Genomic DNA, 20,322 nt, shown 5'->3' with positions numbered 1-20,322 from the left:
TCTTAATAAATGTAAATGGTATTTTTCAAGCACATTTTATAAACCTCTTATTTCACAAGAATCCATGCTAGGTAAATATAAGTTAATGCGCTAATAGTCCTGGGATTGTATACAGGCCTTGCTTAAATTAAAAAATACTTATTAGGTAGGATTTTATTAATCTCACATGTATTAATCATTTCTTCCATTTCCATAGGAAGCGATGGGTACTCAATTTCAGTGGTTACATGTAATTTAGTGTTAGTGTATATGGAAGATTTTGTCTAGCCTTTGTCCCAGGCTTTGGGGAGAAACTTCTGAACCCTTGGGATTTTCCAAGTGATGGGAGTGTCTTTACTAATCATGGTGGGCCTTGGATCACCCCTCAATTTATGCTAAGGAGATGTCACAGGTTGGGGGCTGATCACGCCAAAAGATCACCATGTGAATTAAGAGGGTGATATTTTGGGGCACCTGGGTGGCTCAGTGGGTTAAAGCCTCTGCCTTCGGCTCAGGTCATGATCCCAGAGTCCTGGGATCAAGCCCCACTGGGCTCTCTGCTCAGCAGGGAGCCTGCTTCTCCTGCTCTCTCTCTGTCTGCCTCTCTGCCTACTCGTGATCTCTGTCTGTCAAATAAATAAATAAAATCTTTAAAAAAAAAAAGAGGGTGATATTTTGAGCTATGTTATATTTTACTTATCTCTTATCCTCTGGGGAGATGAGAGTGGCTGGAGACTTAGTTCAACCACTTGGTTAAAGAATCAAGGAACCATGCCTCTGTAGTGAAACCCCAATAAAAACTCTGGCCAATGAAGCTTGAGTGAGCTTCTGGATGGTGAACACATCAGTATGTTGGGAAGGGAAGTTTTCTGACTCCACAGAAAAGAGGCATGAAAGTTTCAAATCTGAAACCCTACCAGATCTTACCCAATATGTCTCTTTCCTTGGCTGGTCCTGATTTTAACATAATAAAACCTGCGATGTAAATGTGGTACTTAGAATTCTTTGAGTCATTCTAGTGAATGAGAGCATGATGAGAACCCCCACATTTGTAGCCAGTTGCTCAGAAGTGTGGGTGACCTGGGGATCCCTGAAACTTACGGCTGGTGTCTTCAGTGGAGGCAGTCTTACTGGGGACTGAATCTTTAAACTTGTGGAGTCTGTGCTAATTTTGGGTGGTTAGTGCTTAGATTTTTGAAAGAGTTGCTAAACTATTACAAATAGAGGTACAGATATATATTTCTCATCACAACAGTAAAACATCGTAATTTGTAAAACCTCGGTGAGTATAAAGAAATGAACATAACTCTTAAACCAACTTCCAAAAATAAGTGTTCTTAAAATATTGGTGTCCTGTGGGTGTATATGTGTGCATGACTTTATGTTTCTGCGTGAATGCATGGGGGGTTTTATAATAAATATTAGAAATACTGTGAACTAACAAATGTATGTGTTTAAATGCAAGGTACCAAAGACTATCTTCACTTATTCAAACTATTCCATTTTTATTGTTCACACCTTTCTAGTACTGTGACTAATATTATAAAATTTCCATTTACATAAATGTTGGTACACACACCTTATCATTAAATAATTTAAGAAGGATTTGTGTTCTATAGGTGAATGTTTTTAAAACTTAGGGAACACTCTGCCAAATTATTTTCTTTCTAGCAAGGCTCCTTCAGTTTAAACCCAAATCATGTGATTGACCATCTCAGTGTTAATACATATTACCTCCCTTTAAACTTTGCCAATTTGCTAAGTGAAAAATTTCTTTTGTATTACCATGCCATTAAACATAATTCTTAATTCAATAAATATTAAAAATAACTGTGTTTCCTCAAAGAGAAATTTTAACTGATATGGTATGGTGCCTTACAGATTTTAGAGAATCACTCATGTGAAAATATTACAAAATAGCAGGTACTCACACCTGTATGGAAGGAACTTTTATTTACACATTCAAAAGGATTATTGATTCTTCCTTTTTTAAGTGACCCTTTAAATATCTCTTGGTAATTAAAACATAAAACTTTTATTCACTTCTTTGAATGGGGCAAGACAAAGACAAATGGAAATTTGAAGGATGCCCAGAGAAAGAGCCCCCCAAATTGGAGGTTTAAAGGCAACAGGTGCATTGTGTTTCTATTTCGCTTGCTTATGGATTCTGGATTGAATATTAAAATAGCTCTACCCTTCTGAAAGAAAATCCAAATTAACACACATGTTCAGGGGTCGCCTCTGGGAAATCACTGCTGGTGAACAGACTAATTCAAATCAGATTTGGCTGGACTACCCAAAAACATGGCTGCTAAGTCTCCCTAAATCTTACACATTTAGAGTTTAACTATATTTTTTGCAGTAAATTCACTAAACTTATTATGTGTTCCTTTGCTTTTTTTTTTTTTTTTAACCTTTTTAAATCTCCCATTAATGGATGAAAAAGGCTGGGATGTCCAAGAACTGATTATTATTTTTATGGCTAATATACCAAATCAAAATCTGATCTATTATTGATTATCTCTTTTTTCTTTAAATTGTATTTAATGAAAACACTTTAAAGATATCTTCACAGGCAGTATACAGATAGTAATTTCATAAAAAGCTTTATAAAAGAGGTACTATAACAGAGGTGGAAACTGAGGCACAGAAAAGCTTTTCCCCAAGGTTGCACAGCCATTAAGAAGTACTGTCAGCAACTGGCCAGTAATCCAGTTCCCCCCAGGCTACACCATGTTGCTGCTACACCCATGCCTTCCTCTTATCCATACCTGCAGCCACACCAGAACTCTTCTGGTGAACTCCACCTCTGCAGTAGGGTGGAGAAACAAGAGAAAAATAAATAAAATCTAATGAGCAACTTTTCCCTGTTTCTGGTGATAGACAGTAGAATTAACAGGCAGAAACAACTAGTTCAAATATGCTTCTTCTTGAATATGAAATTCATTTCATAAATAGGTGGGTGTGATCTTTGAAATGTTCTTACAGTAATGGTGATACATTTATATTAATCCATCTATTTTGGCTCAGCTAAAGTTTTGTGGATTATAAATACACTAATGCATATGTGTGATTTCCAAGGATAATGTTAGCTATAAATGTGAAACTCAGTCTACTTACTTAACTGAATATGGTAAGTGAAGAATGCATTTCACACAAAAAATTCAGCAGTAAGATGTCTCATGACATAAATAAAGCCAAGGAAGATAATGCTCCCTGCGAAACTGGCCCAAGGGGAGATCATGTTTCTAAAAGGAAGTACTGGGGTCTCAGCTTTCTACTGCGGCCCAAGAGACTTGATGGACCAAAAAGAAAACACTCTCTGTTTTGGAGGTGGTGGCATGTGGCGGAGAGTGAAGAAAAGCAGGTAGGCTAGTTGAGAGTGAGCCTCCTGGTAAGGAAGCTTAGAGAGAACACAGAGAGAAAGTTAGCAGGAATCACAAGCATAAACAGTTTTGGAAAGATAAGGGCTTTAAAGAGGATTAAATTTTGGTGGAAGCCCTAACTAGAAGGTAAGTTTCCTAAAGGAAGAAATTTCTGCTTATATTAATTCCCTACATATTCTGGATCATGACAGATCACAGGGTAACATACTTTACATACATCAGTTCCTCTGGATTAAAAAGAACAGGCTGTTGTGTATTCTAAATAAATTTAGAATTAAATTAAATTTCTTTATGTAAGGGCTTTTTGAATGTTAGCTGACCCACATGGAGATAGTTCCCTTAATATGCACATTTCTGTCACTTTTGCATTAGTCTATATTATTACATTGTTCTCATAAATTATAAAATGTAATTCTCTTGACCACATATGACTTCTACAACCCTGATACATAGAAACAACTGAAAATGGTAAGTTTTCATACTACTTACCTACACTATATATATATTGTATACTCTCATCTATTTATATGTTATTTATATACTTAAATATATCATAATACTAAACCACAGAGCTGGAAATAAGCAAACCAGTCATGTTTCCAAGTTCTCAAACAGATAAACCATCATTACATTCCAATGTAAAACAAACTGGAATGAGGCCAAATAGAAAATATGATTCTTTTTAATTGAAAAATTTTTATACTTTTTAGAGGAAATTTAAGGTACTATTAAAGAAGCAGTTAGCTGTAGAGAACTGAGAGGTTACCACTGATTAATTAAGACCCCAAATAAACCAATATAATATATTTAAAACAGTTTCACTAGGTTACAATTTTAGATATCATTTACTAATTATCGAGGAGGTGCCAGGAACTTTGTATATTTTGAGTGAAGTGGATATTATGACTTTCATTACACAGGTAAGGAAAGAGAATCTCAGAGTTTAAATAACCTGTTCAAGGTCAGTTTTATGACCTGGGGAAACTATGGTTTCAAATACCCTCATCAGAGGCCGGATTACTTTTCTAAATCCCATTGAAAATTGCCTTCTGTATTCTTGCTGCGCTGTCTCTCCTATCCTACCACCCTCACATTGCTTTCAAATTGCCCAATTCTCCTACTACTGCATTCTATAATATGAAAATAGGCCCTTCTACTGAGCTCCCTCTCACCTCCCATTTTGTAAGGTTTGGGGAATATATGTATAATTTAGAAAGAAATTCTGAACCCAGAGAAAAAAATTCATAACAGATCACCTGTTTCAGGTCTGGGTAAGATCTAGTAAACCTATAGCATCCTGTCTCTCCCAATGGATGCCATGACTTAGCCCAGACAGAAGGATTAGGTAGCTATTTGAAGACTCTAGAAATGCCGTGCAAGAGCATGGCAGAAGGCCGGAAATGGAAGAACCATAAACCAGAATCAGGTTCCTAATCTTCTTCTGGTATCCCTGCCCTGACAGGTTTTAAGGCAGTCTAAAACACGGTAGGTACGGTAAGCACCAGGGGCAGAGAAAACTCCAGAGGAAGCAGAGGGTAGGGGAATTTCTCAATATTTTTTTCTTTTTCTCACTTTCTCATGTCCCAGATCCTGGCAATTCCACTGTGGAGAAAGGAGTGATTGTATCCAAGGAGGCTCACAGATGCCTAGCAGAATCTTCCTCTGGATACAGGAGCTGTGGTCCCAAAAGGATGGGGAGAAACTCTTTCCTTTGTTTCTTTTTTCTCTCTGTCCTCCTATAACTGTATACAAATTAATTTGTGGGAAGTACACAGCAACAAAAAAGTAAATAAAACATTTTTTCTGGCCCAAGAATTGAAATGGAGAGGCCCAGAAAGCTAATAAGGAGATTGGAGTGAAGAAGCAGCTTCAGAAAGTGTCCTAGTAAAGTTATTTATAAACTTCTGGGTTCATCCCTAAGTGATGCATGCATGGATCTGATCTTTTTTTTTTTTTTTCCCAAAGATTTTATTTATTTGACAGACAGAGATCACAAGTAGGCAGAGCAGCAGGCAGAGAGAGAGGGGGAAGCAGGCTCCCTGCTGAGCAGAGAGCCCGATGTGGGACTCAATCCCAGGACCCTGGGATCATGACCTGAGCCAAAGGCAGAGGCTTAACCCACTGAGCCACCCAGGCGCCCCCCATGGATCTGATCTTAACAAAAACTTTGAGAACTGAAGGGAGACTGCAGTCCAGGTGTCAGGTTGGCTGCTGGACTGCAAAAGAGATCTAAATAGCATGACCAACGTTTCATAAAAATGAAAACTGACATTCAAATCACAACATACAGAAGTCTGGCAGAACCTATGACCTGAACCCAAAGGAGTCAACTGCCTGCCAATACAATGAGAAAATCAATTTCCTGCATAGCTTCTAAATAAGACTCTGAATCTTTTAACATAATATTCAAAATACAAAATCCAGGATACAGTACATATGTACAAAAGACCAGAAAGGTCTCAACTCATGTGTTGAGAGCCACCACTAAAAGCACTACTCAAAAGATATAATCCAGAACATAATAACAGATTAAATACTATAAAAAGATTGAATTGCTAAAAAAAAAGACAGGAAATGGACACAGAAGACTGAAAAAGAAAACAAGCAAGTATAAATTCAAATACAGCAATAGTTACATTAAATATAATGTACTAAACATACTGAAAAAGAGACATATATTATCAAAATTGATAAATGGATTTTTTAAATGATCCAATAACATGCTCTCTAAAAGAAATTTATTCAAATGTAATGACAAAATAGACTAAAAGGAAAAAGAAAAGACATACCAAGCAAACATGTAAAAGAAAGATGGAATGTTAAGACAAACTGAAAACAAGTAACAGTTGAGTTTCCATCAGTAGATGAATGGATGGAGAAGATGTGATATGTGTGTGCATACATGCGCGAGTGTACACATATGTGTGGTACCAGAATATTATGCAGCCATAAAAAAGGATGAGCTCTTGCCATTTGCAACAACATGGATGAATCTGGAAGGTATGATGCTAAGTGAAATATGTCAGACTGAGAAAAATGAAAACCGTATGATTTCACTCATATGTAAAATCTAAAAAACAGAACAAATTAACAAAAAGCAAAATCATACCTATAAATACAGAGAACTGATGGCTGCCAGAGGGAAGGGGGATGGAGGATGGGCAGAAATGGGTGTGGTGGAGCGGGAAATACAGGCTTCCAGTTATGGAATGCATAGGTCACAGGAATAAAAGGCACAGCATAAGGATATATAGCCAGTGATACTGCAGTAGATGTGTGTGGTGACAGACTGTTGCTACATTTTTGGTGAGCATAACATAACTCATAGAGATGTTGAATCACTGTGCTGTACACCCAAAACTAGTGTAACACTGTGTGTTAATTATACTCAAATTAAAAAATTTAAAGAATATGTCTGACATAAATCCTACCTTAATAGGCATGGGTTAAACAATTCAATCAAAGGCAAAGATTGGCAGGATGGGTATAAAAGGAAAAAAAAAATGGCCCAACTATATGTAGCATATAAGAGGCACAGTTTAGATTAAAAAAAAAAAAAAACAGGTTGAAAGTAAAAGAATCAAAAGGTAAATACCATGCGAGCAAGTGCTAACCCAAAAGTACAGTGGCTATCGACTTTAAGACAAAAACTATTACGGGAGACAAAGAAGATATCTCACACTAATAAAAAGGTCAATTCACCAGGAAAATGGAACAATTATATATACATGTGTACATAACAAGAGGGCCACAAAATACAAAAGCAAAACTGGTCAGAAGTGAAGGAAGAAACAGGCAATTCAACGAAAATAGTTTGAGACTTCAATATCCCATTTTCAATAATGAATGGACCAATTGGGCAGAAAATCAATAAGGAAACAGAAGACCTGAACATTTTTATGAACTAAACCTAATACTCATTGACAGAACACTGCATCCAACAATACCAGGCGACATACTTCTCAAGTGTACATGGATCATTCTCCAAGAAAGATCATGCATCACTCCATGAAACAAACGTCAATAAACCTTAAAAGACTGAAATCATATAAAATCTTCTCTGAAAACAATAACATTAAATTTAGAAATAAAAAACAGAACAAAATTTGGCAAGTTCATAATACATGGAAATTAAACAATACGCTTCTCAATAAGCAACAAATTAGCAAAAAATTCACAAGGAAAATTAGAAAATGCCTTGAGATCAATGAAAATGAAAATAAAAAATGCCAAAGACTTATAAAATGCAGCTAGCTCCATGCTTAGACCCAAATTTATACTAGTTAATGCACATGTTTTTAAAACAATGGCTTTCAAATCAATAACCCAATCTTCCACTTTAAGAAAATAAAAAACAATTAACAGATTAAAACCAAAACAAGCAGAAGGAAAAGAAATAGTAAAAATTCAAGTAGAAAGAAAAAAATAGAAAATAGAAAAAAAAGTGAACAAAAACCATTTTTGCTTTGAGAAGATCAACAACACTGACAAACGTTTAGCTGAACTAATGAATACAAAAAGAAAGACTCAAATTACTAAAACCATAAACAAAAGGAGGCATATTGCTATCAACTATACCGTGAAAAAAGGAATTATAAAGAAATAATATGGGGTGCCTGGGTGGCTCAGCGGGTTAAGCCTCTGCCTTCAGCTCAGGTCATGATCTCAGGGTCCTGGGATCAAGCCCTGCATTGGGCTCTCTACTCAGCAGGGATCCTGCTTCCCCCTCTCTCTCTGCCTGCCTCTCTGCCTACTTGTGATCTCTCTCTGTCAAATAAATAAACGAATAAAATCTTGAAAAAAAACTGCTAAAAAAAAAAGAAAGAATATGAACTACCATATATCAAAAACTTAAATACACTAGATAAAATGGACAAATTATTAGAAAGATATAATCTACCAAAACTAACTGAAGAAGAAAAAGAAAACCTGAATAGAATCATAACAAGAGATTGAATTAGTAATCAAATTTCAACACAGAGATCTCAGGAACAGATTCACTTTGGTGAATTCTACCAAATGCTTAATAATAAATACTAATCCTTCATAAACTCTTCTAAGAAATAAAAGTGAACATATTCCACCTCATTCTACGAGTCACTATGACCATGATATGAAAGTCAAAGACCTCACAAGAAAAGAAAGTTTACTAAAATCCCTGATGACTATAGATACAAAAATTCTCAACACTAGGAAACCGAATACTGCAACATATAAAAAGATTTCTATACCATGACCAAGTGGGAGTTTTAACAGTAATAAGACACTGGTTTAACATACAAAAATCAAGGAATGATTAAATAATAAAAAATAAAAAACAACACAATCAGCTCAATAGATGCAGAAAAGTATTTGACAGAATTCAGTACCTCTTCTTTACCAAACAAACACCACCAGTGGACAACCTAGAAATGGAACGAACCTTCTTTAACCTGATAAAAAGCATCTATTAAGTGCCTCATGATTAAGATTATACTCCATGGAGAAAGACTGAATGTGCTCCCCCTAAGACCAAAGAATAAGACTAGAACATCCACTATCACCTCTTTAATTCAATTGTACCAGAACTTCTATTTTTTTTTTAAGATTTTATTTATTTGGGAAAAAGAGAGAGAGGGAGAAGTAGACTTCTCACTGAGCAGGGAGCCTGGACACAGGGCTCCAACCCAAAACCACGGGATCATGACCTGAGTGGAAGGCAGATGCTTAACTGACTTAACTGACTGATGTACCCAAGTGCCCCTGTACTAGAACTTCTAGCCAGTTAGGTTAGAAAAAAATAATAACAAAAGGTATTGAGATTGGGAATGAAGAAAGTGATCGATCTTACACATAGACATTCACAAGGAACTGCTAAAAATTATTAGAAGAAATAAACAAATTCAACAATGTGGCAGGACATAAAATCAATAGGCAAAAATCAGATGTCTTCTATTCACTGGCAATGAATCAAACACATAAACCAATTCCATTTACAAAAGTATCAAAAAATAACATGCAGGAATAAATTCAATGAAAAAGTATAAAATCTGTGTATTGAAAACTAAAAAATAATGTTGAAATAAATTAGATTTAAATAAAAGTACATAGTTGAGATGGCAATACTCCACAAATTCAACTATACATTTAACATAATCTCTATCAAAATCAAAGTTGCCTTTTTTAAGGAATTGACAAGCTAAACATAAAATTCATATGAAAACAAAAGACAACTATAACAAGCCAAAATAATCTCAAAAACAAAGAACAAAGATGGAGGATTCACACTTCTTGATTTTAAAACTTACTACAGTTTTTCCAAAGAGACATCCAGATGGTTAAGACACATGAAAAGATGCTCAACATCACTCATCATCAAGGAAATACAAATCGAAACCACAACAGATACCACCTCACTCCTGTCAGAATGGCTGAAATTAGCACAAGAAGCAACAGATGCTGATGAGGATGTAGAGAAAGGGGAACCCTCTTACACTGTTGGTGGGAATGTGAACTGGTGCAGCCACTCTGGACAGTGTGGAGGATCCTCAAAAAGTTAAAAATAAAGCTACCCTATGACCCGGCAATTGCACTACTATTTACCCAAAGGATACAAAAATACTGATTTGAAGGGGCACATGTGCCCAGATGTTTATAGGAGCATTATCAACAATGACCAAATTATGGAAAGAGCCCAAATGTCCATTGACTGATGAATGGATAAAGAAGGTGTGGTATGTATATATGTGTGCGTGTGTGTATAAAATTACTCAGCCATCAAAAAATGATTATCTTGCCATTTACAATGATGTGGATGGAGCTAGACTATATTACACTAAGCAAAATAAGTCAGTCAGAGAAAGACAAATATCATATTATTTCACTCACATGTGGAATTTCAGAAATAAAACAGATGAACATAGAGGAAGGGATAAAAAAGACAGGCAAGCAAATCATAAAAGACTCTTAACTATGGAGAACAAACTGAGGGTTGATGGACGGGAGGGAGGCAGGGAATGGGCTAAATGGGTGATGAGTATTAAGGAGGGCACTTGTGTTGAGCACTGTGTGTTATATGTAAGTGAAGAATCACTAAATTCTACTCCTGAAACCAATATTACACTGTATGTTAACGAAATAGAATTTAAATAAAAATTTGAAAAAAAAATATTAAAAACAAACAAATAAATAAAACTTACTACAAAGCTACAGTAATCCAAATAGTGTGGTACTGGCCTATGTTAGACATGCACACCAGTGAAACAGAATTGGGTGCCAAGACTATTCAATGAGGAAGGAATAGTCTTTTCAACAAACTGCTGGGAAAACTGTGTGCCTATATAGAAAGAACAGATTTGGATCCCTACAACATACCACACAAAATAATTAAGCCAAAATGGACCACAAACCTAAGTGTAAAGGTAACTAAGAAATTTTAGAAGAAAAATGGGAGCAAATCATCATCACTTTGAGTTAGGCAATGGTTTCACAGATATGACACCAACAGCACAGGCAACAGCAAAAAAGAAATAAGTAAACTGGACTTCATCAAAATTTTACAAGTTTATGGTTCAAAGAATACCATCAGGAAAATTAAAAAAAAATAATCCACAGAATGAGATAAAATATTTGTATATCTGTTAAGGGACTTTTATCTAGAATATAGGGAGAACACTCAGAACTCAATTAATAAAGACAAATAACCCAACTAAAAATAGGATTTGGACACTTTTCCAGGGAAGATACATGAATGCCAATAAGGAAATAAGAAGATCCTCAACATCATTAGCCATCAAAGGCATGCAAATCAAAACTACCATCAACTTCTCACATCTACTACGATAGCTATAATCAAAAAGACAGACAATAACAAGTGTCAGCAAATACGGGGAGATACTGGGAAACCCTCATTCACTGATGGGGGAAATGCAAAATGGTGCAGTTGCTCCAGAAAACAGTCTGGCAGTTCCTTGAAAGATTAAACATAGAGTTTAATATGGTTAATACAATTAAACATATGATAGCAATTCTATTCATACTCAAGAGAAATAAAAACAAACATTTTTGCAAAATGTGTACATAGCAGCATTATTTGAAATAGCCCCCAAATGGAAAGAACCCAAATGTCCATAAACTGCTGAAGGGATAAACTTTGAAAAGTGGTATATCCTGACAATGGGATATTGTTCAGCCGTAAATGGTAATAAAATCTAATACACACAACTTGAATGAACCTTGAAAACATTAACCGAGTAAAAGAAGTCCATCACAAAACACCACATACTGTCTGATTCCTTTTACATGAACTGTTCAGAATAGCAAGTCTATAAAGACAGAAAGGAGATTAGTGGTTCCAAGGGGCTGGAGGAATAGTGACAGGAATGCGGAGTGACTGCTATTGGGCATGAGTTTCTTTCTGGAATTATGAAAATCTTCTAATATTAGAGTGTGGTGAGGGCTGCGAAACTCTGTGAGTACAGTAAAAAGCAATAAACTTCAGGTAAGTGAATTGTATGATATGTAAACTATATCTCAGTAAGGTCAATAAAAGAAAAAAAGCTGATTAATATCCCACAAGTAGATTTCAGAGCAAATAAAATGATCAGAGGGCCAGCATTTAAAAATAGGAGTCAAACCAACAAGATACAGTGATCCTAAACATCACTGCACCTGAAATTATGGCTTCAAAATCCATGAAGCTAACACTGACAGCACTGAAAGGAGAAACAGACAAGTCCCCAGTTATAGCAGGAGACTTGAACACTTATTTCCTTCTTCAGTAATCTATAGCACCAGTGGAGAGATAATCAGCAATGATACTGAAGAACTAAAACATCAACCAACAGCAATATTGATAGAACACTCCACTCAACCACATCAGAATACCCGTTCTCTTCAACACATGGGAACTTCACCCAGACAGACTATATTCTGGGTCATAAAACAAACCTTTAAAAATTACAAAGAATTTTTTTTAAAAATTACAAGGTGGGGGCACCTAGGTGGCTCTGTGGGTTAAGCCTCTGCCTTCGGCTCAGGTCATGATGTCAGGGTCCTGGAATCAAGCCCCGCACTGGGCTCTCTGCTTAGCGGGGAACCTGCTTCTCCTTCTCCTTCTGCCTGCCTCTCTGCCTACTTGTGATCTCTTTCTGTCAAATAAATAAATAAAATCTTTAAAAAAAAAATTACAAGGCGCCTGGGTGGCTCAGTTGGTTAAGTGGTTGCCTTCGGCTCAGGTCATGATCTCACGGTCCTGGGATCAAAACCCATTGTGGGCTCTGCGCTCAGCAGGGAGTCTGCTTCTCCCTTATCCTCTGCCCCTTCCCCCCACTCTGCAGCGTGTGCTCGCTCACTCTCTCTCAAATAAATTAAATCTTAAAAAAAAATTACAAAAGATTAAAATCAGTCAAAGTGTGTTTTCTGACGAAACTGTAATGTATCCGGAAATCACTAACTGAAGAGTAATGGGAAAATTTCCAACCGCCTAGAAATAAAAACAATACACTCCTAAATAATCCATACTAAAAAAAGACATCTCAAGGGAAATAAGAAAATATTTCGAACTGAATGATAACAATAGGTCATGAATGTGGTGAACTCCCAGAAGTATATATATTTTCCAAGGATTTTATAAACTGAAAGTTATTCATATAGCAATTTCCCCAAAGAACGACCTCATGTGTGGGTTTCAACTACAGTTAATACAACTTCCTCAGTTAGCTGAAATACTACTGATAACATATTTTATTATCTACTTGCAAACTGACTGATTTACATTTACATTTGGAGAACCACTTCACAATATTAACAATTTCCTTCTCCCCTTAAAAAATGTGATTGTCCCATGGTAAATTTATCAAAGTCAATAGCTTTCTGGGATTTAGCTATTGCAATGATCATATATTAGATTCTGTGTGGGGTCAATTCTTCTCACAATAATGAAATATTCTGTAAAAACACTGCATACATAGTTTAGGTTAAGGACTTTCCACATGTATCACAATGCAAACGGTATCCCGAATCCAGCAAAATCCACCTCATCGTGCCTCAATAAAGTCATCACCTGTTTAAAAATATCTTATTATCCTTCCTTGGATAAAGGCCTAACACTGCCAACAGAAAGAAAAAAAAATTAAGTAAAGGGATAAAATACATTTCTACCGGGAATATTTAATTATTCAAATATAGAAACATAGAATGCATATGCACATATTACAAACAACTAAGAAAATGATTCCAAAAATCTGGGACATAATCAAATTTGCAGATCTTTTATTTTTTTTCTACTGGGATAACTTTTCAAAACTTTTATGAGCATATAAACCTCCAACATTAAAACAGTACAAAAACAACTGAGATAATAAAATTGAAATAAAATTAACACTTTCTACAGTTGAATACAATAGCGGTGTTTTGAGCAGATTTTTTAGCTGGATTGAGTTGCTAAGGGTATTTTTAAAGTAAATATTCTTAGATTATGACATTAAATAAAGTTTTTTTAACTTTTGCTAAAATGCTACTCAAAGTTACTTGACATAGTAGAAATTTTTAAAAGATTATATGATATGCAATTTTCCTACAAAAATTTTCCAAATACTAAGTCATCATTTGATGTTAACATTTCCAAAATAAATGTAGAATTTCTCTGCCTTCTTAATCCAATATTAACAATATTTAAGAAGGTCAAATTTGCTATATATGTTATTAAATAATATGGTCCAGTTTGTTCTCGTGAATGTAAATATTACAAAATTTTCATCACTTTGAAACTGAAAAAACTATGCAAATATTTTGTAAAGAGAACTTTAGTCACATAGAACACATACAAATAAAAATGTGCTAGGTGTACAAGCATGAAGGTTTGAGCAAACTGATTTCCAAAGTTCCTTCCCACACAAAAATCTGTAGCTTAGCAATCAAGTACAATATTCTCAAGGAGGAAGGAGGGGGTGGTGCCTGTGTAGCTTAGAGGGTTAAGGATCTGCCTTTGGCTCAAGACATGATCTCAGGGTCCTGGGGAAGAGCCCTGCATTGGGCTCTCTGCTCAGTGGGGAGTCGGCTTCTCTCTCTGTACTCTCCCTCTCTTTCTCTCAAATAAATAAATAAAATCTTTAAAAAGAAAAAAAGGAGGAATGAGCAGGTGTATAAAAGAAATTTGGAACCATTCCAAATATGCCATATAGCATATCAGACCAGGTGATGCTGACATTGCTAATTTAGTATCACACTCTGAGAACCAAAAAGCTAGGGGACTTCTTTCTCTAAGTGTATGAGGCTTGAAACCTCTTCCCAAGTGATTCTGATACATCCCTCACCACACTTCTACCCATCTAGAACTACAGATCTATGCCCTCTCTTTCCCAAGTAAAAATCCATCTTCGAAAGGAATCATATCTTAATAAACTAAATTAAATCTTCAATTTACTAATGCAATACCTACCTAAATTTTTTCTCAAACCTCATTGGTAAATTTCCTAAGTAAATCTCTTCTGAAGTTCAAAAGAAATCCAAAATACGCTGTAAAATTTTTAAGTGATACATTCTCCTTCTTGTATAAGGAATATAATTTAATAGATTTTATAATCTGAACTGAAAAAGAATAAAAATAAAACTGACAACATACTCTCTTGTAATGTATCTGTAACTATTTAGTTCACCGAAGTTGAAATATTTTACACACACTGCCAAGTCTTTACAGACTTTAAGCCAAAATCTTGGCTCTTGTAAGTATGTATAATTGTGTTGATTAATTTTTTTGGGTTTCTTGGTTACTAGGGAACTGGATAGTTGAGTGGGCTCAGTATGAATGAATTAAAGTCCAATGACTGTGAAGAATTTAGTCACTTTCTGTTCCACACTGTGGCAACTTAATAGGTTGCTGTCACACAGCTAGAGTTAAGAAACTATCCTACTCAAAAAGCTACTACAGAGGTACTTACTTCTTGTAATCCAATTTTATTTTTCCTTTTAAGCATCTCTCATCCTGAAGTACTGTAAAGGTTAATTTTCATTTTAGTACACTGCTGCTGAAATACATAACGAACATGAACACTCCTGCATTTTTTTGTTTGTAAGAAAGTTAACAGACTGTGAAATCCCTTAGGCAAAAGTTTTCAGTTGTGTGTCTCTAAGAAACATCATAGCATTCAATATTAAGGAAGGAGATAAAGGAAGAGATTTTCAAAGGCAGAAGCTGAAAGAGGACATTCAAAAATAAAGTAAATAAAGAGAACAATATGGAAAGCTTTATGAAAGAAAAAATATTTTTTCTACATTGAATGACAACTAATATATCCAGAAAGGAATTATTCTATATAAATTACTATACACTTCCAGGATCTTTATTATTTATTATTTTATTATTTTTCCTATATAATAACATCATTTTTTCCTTAGACACATATATATTATAGAAGAACATGGAAACACATAATATAATCCAGTCTAGTTCTACATTATTATTTACAAAAATGTTGTTACTATATATATTCTATTTTTATATATACTGTTTCAGCTTGTTTTTTGTGTTCCAACGAATATTAAAATTTGGACATATTTCCACTTTAGAACATTTAGAGCTATCAAATGTTTTAAACTATACATTAAACCACCTTTGGATGTACCATAAATTATGTAACCAAATCCCAACCAATGGTTATGAAACCGTTTCCAAGTTCTCTGTATTACCAACAATCCTACTGTGAACATCTTTGACACAGATTTTTACTTGCATGCTTAAGAGAATGATAAATTCCAATAACTGAGTATTTGAAAAGTTTAATAGTTATCACCATAAAAAAGCTTTATCAATACATTTCCACTGAGAGTTTGTTAGACTGTATTTGTCTTATCACATTATCAACAATACTGAATATTATCAGACTTTTAAAATCAGTAACATACGCACAAACTCTTACTTTAATTGCACTTAGGATAATTAATCTGGCTACTGCTTCCCATTTGCATTTCTCTTGCTTTGAACTGACTCTTTATGTCCTCAAATTGACTGTTGATTTAAAAAATCTTGATTAGAGTTCTAGGCATACTAATATAATTAGCTCTTTTTCTGTTAACAATTCCCCTATTTGTATGTTTTCTGAATAAGAATTGTTAGTAAGAATCATGTCCCTAAATAGGCTGTAGATTTTTTATCAACCTCATTACCCACATGCCATGTTCACAAATACTCATTTAGGTTTTCCTCTTTTACTTTTAGGTTTCAGACCTTTAGATTAAAATTAATAAGTCATCTAGACTACAGTTGTGTGCTAAGAGTAAGAAAGTTCCAATTCTATTATTAGTTTTCTCAAATAAATACCTGATTATTTAAGCATGATCAATTACATGTCATTTCTTCCCCACCACATGATTTGAAATGTTTATACAAGATGGGATTGGGAGGGAGACAAACCATAAGAGACTCTTAATCTCAGGAAACCAACTGAGGGTTGCTGGGAAGTGGGGGAGAGGGACAGGGTGGTTGCATGATGGACACTGGGAAGGGGATGTGCTATGGTGAGTGCTGTGAAATGTGTAAGACTGATGATTCACAAACCTGTACCCCTGGAGCAAATAACACATTGTATGTTAATAAAAATAATTTTAAAAAATAAAATGTATGTTTATAAAATGACAGCATTCCTTTATTCTTAAATCTATCTCTTCAGTTTCATTGTCTTGTCTGTTCTATTCCTTATTCCATTGTCTTTTAATCACTATACCTTGATAATACCCTTTATTATGTAGTAAAACATACAACTGTTTTTCCACATGGCCTAAACAGTTGACTTAGAAACAAAAAAAATTCAATTAGGAATCTATTTAATTTATATATTCTCTTAAAGAATTATATCTTTAGAAAAATATATTTTATTGCATATTTACTTACACATTCATTGTATTTTCACCATCTAGTTTGACCTTTTTCTAAATACGTTTTCAATTTCGTGTTGTTTCAGGATAAATTAAATGTTTAATTTTGTTCTATTGTACTTTTTTATGTAACATCTATTGATATCTGTTAGATGTAACTGGGCACTTCACTGAATTCTTTTTCTAGGATATTTTTAATTGCTTCCTATAGACATTCAAGATACATAAACACATTATGTGTAAAAAGAGATAATTTCGTTTCTTTTTTTCCTAGTCAGAATGTTAATGTGTTCCCTTGCCTGATACCACTGCCCTATACAATTAACAACAACATCACAGAATGTCATGAGGGGCATTCTTGGCTTTTCCAGTCTAATGGAAATGACGCTAGTATTTCAAAATTAACCAAGACCATGGAGTAAAATATTAAATTCATACTTTTTAAAAACATTTTTTAAAATTTTTATTTATCTGAGAGAGGGAGAGATCACAAGTAGGCATAGAGGCAGGCAGAGAGAGAGAAAGGGAAGCAGGCTCCCTGCTGAGTAGAGAGCCAGATGCAGGGCTCGATCCCAGGACCCTAAGATCATGACCTGAGCTGAAGGCAGAGGCTTAACCAACTGAGCCACCCAGGCGCCCCAAATTCATACTCTTAAGTAGGTGGGAAATCAATCTTTTATATATGTGTAAATCAATCTTAATGCCTAATAGCTTCACCTGTACTCGTTTTAGTAGCTACATTTTAAATATATAGAATAAAGTATAGAATAAAGAACTCAACTGAACTGTAGATCCTAAGATAAGAATACCGGAAAATAAATGAAAGAAAAATCCAAGTCTTGAAACACAAACGTTTAATTTTTACAGAAACATCATAAGTACACCTCAGAATAAATTACACCTCCCCAGTTTGTCTGCATTTTTTAAATGAGAGCAGGGTTCTCTCCCGTAACCCCCGCACCCCCGCCCGCCAAATTCGTAAAGTAACCGCAAACGCTCTTACCTGCGAATCCACCTGAAGGGAGTACCTGAGTGCAGCGCCGAGGGAATGCCTGAGAGAGATGCAATGGGAGTCGGATCAGGCAGGACCTGGCCTACGGGACAGAGACTCTCGGGTGGGGAGGGCGGCCCCCAGCAACCCGCTAGAAAGGAGACGGGGAGGGCTGGGAAGCGCAGCCAACTCTTCCAGAGCTCATTTTTGCTTTTGCAGAACGATCTTTCCAACAGCTTTCATTCCGGGGCCGCAGCCGCTCACGTCCAAGGGGCCCCGACCCCCAACCCAGGACTGGAAAGAGGCTCTGTCTGTCCCGCTGCGTCTCCCTGCAGACGCGCGCCTGGAGCCCGGCAACTCCCGCACCACCTGAGGATGCACCGCGCGGCGCAGGGGGCGGACGAGCGCCAGCCCAGGACGCCGCGCGCCCTCGCGTCCGCCAGCTCTGGCCTACCCTCACCACCCAGGCGGCCCTCCAGCCTCCCGGACCCCTTTCCTCGCCCGCCCCCGGCTCCACTCACCGCGGGCCCGATGCCCTCTCTGCACCCGCGACGCCAGGCCGGGAGTCTAACTTTCCCGGTGGAACGGAGTAGAGAGGAGGGGTGGGGGAGGACAGAAGGAAGAGGAGGCCTTTTCAAAGGGAAAACAAACAAGAGCCCCGAGGGGAGCGGGCGGTTCGGGGCTCAGGGGCGTGGTCCGGCTCGCCTGGACCCTCCCCCGGAGCGAGTGGCCTCGCGGGCCTCGGACCCCGCCCCCCGCGCTTGGCCCTCGGCCGCCGCGGGTCGGTTGTCCGGGAGGCGCGGGGCGCCACCTCTGTGGGCGTCCAAATGAGAAAGGACGGAGAGGGGGACACGGAGAGAAAAGTTGTCAGAGCTCTAGTGTGAGGTGAAGAGAAAGGTAAGGGCCTGTTGACGTTTGCCTCTAATCAGGGAGGCAGGTTCCACAGCCTGTGACAGAGATTACTGTGTGCGGAAAGGAAGAGAAGAAACCACTGTTTCGCAAGAGCTCGGTTAATTTGCATCTGCTCCCACCCCTCAGCCCCTTGGCTTGGAGAATTGGCCTTGGCAATGCAATGCTCCTGGAAACACTCAGGCGCGGGCCCAGGCATTCTGTTTGCTTTTCCACTGGGCTGGAGGAGGCCGATTTGATGTTGGGGGGAGAGAGTCCAGGAAAAAGAGAAAGGGAGAAGTGTTGCCTAGTTTTTTGACCTTGGTAGAAAACTATCATTTGTTAATACCATTGTTGAGCACAAATGCTTTTTTTTTTTCAAACTCTTGGGGTTCAGCTAGCGTGGTCCATGGGGAGAAGCACAATCCACTGACTGGAGCTGGGGGAATCTAAAAAGGTCCCTGACGTTATAAAAAAAATCAGAGCTGGGCAGAAATAAATTAGATGAAGCTCTGAAGAGTACTTGGCAGTGCTCCACTATGGGAGAAGTTTGGATAGGGGAAGGCATATGGGAATGGAGTTCTGGAATTTTCCATTTTTCTTTGTATGTATGCTATTTGTTAGTATGCATGTAAGAATAGGTTTTAAAAATTCATATTGTATTTCTCAGTAATAATTGTATTACATACATACAGAAAGAAAGTTATATGGAAAGCATAAAAGAAGCTGGTGCAAAACTGCAGCAAAATAATAATACTTTTTATTAGCTTTGTTCTGAATTCATGAATGATCAAGAGATTGAGCTTATGAATGCAAACATTCACAATGGCCACATGAAAGATGGCAAAAAAATTCAAAAGCAAAATATGTCTTGTGAAACATACTGCTTTGAGGGGAACAGGAAAAGACATTAATGGCAGTGCCTTTTATGCCCAAATCAGAAGTTTTGAGGGGAATAAAAATGATTCAAACCCATGTCTTTCTGAGATTCCTGATTTGATGACAGTTCTACTTGAATAATTCAAGGGATGACAAATTCATTATTTCTTTGTACTAGTCCTATTTTAGTTGCTTTGCTTCTTAGCTACATCTCTTTGTATTTTGTTTTTACTGGGTGTGCTTACATTACCACAGTCTGCTTAGAGTTAATACTGTATTTCTTCATATAAAATGAAAAGATTTGCAACAGGACTTTTTGGTTCCTCAGTACTATGTGCCATTGCTCTC

General features: G+C 36.6%; 1 protein-coding gene across 1 annotated transcript in view; it reads right to left on the bottom strand.

Moving 5' to 3' along the window:
- LOC111149575 (phospholipid scramblase 4) overlaps nt 1-18,268 on the bottom strand; it is a 45,286-nt gene extending 27,018 nt beyond the window's left edge. Inside the window, exon 1 of the mRNA XM_022506691.1 lies at nt 18,220-18,268. The gene's annotated coding sequence lies outside the window, so the exon portion shown is untranslated. The remainder of the gene's footprint in view (nt 1-18,219) is intronic.
- Nucleotides 18,269-20,322: the final 2,054 nt, after the last annotated feature.

This window comes from Enhydra lutris, unplaced genomic scaffold (genome assembly GCF_002288905.1).
Source record: "Enhydra lutris kenyoni isolate GAN:26980312 unplaced genomic scaffold, ASM228890v2 scaffoldscaffold2, whole genome shotgun sequence".
NCBI classification, from domain to species: Eukaryota; Metazoa; Chordata; class Mammalia; order Carnivora; family Mustelidae; genus Enhydra; species Enhydra lutris.
This window is presented reverse-complemented; position numbering and strand designations above follow the sequence as displayed.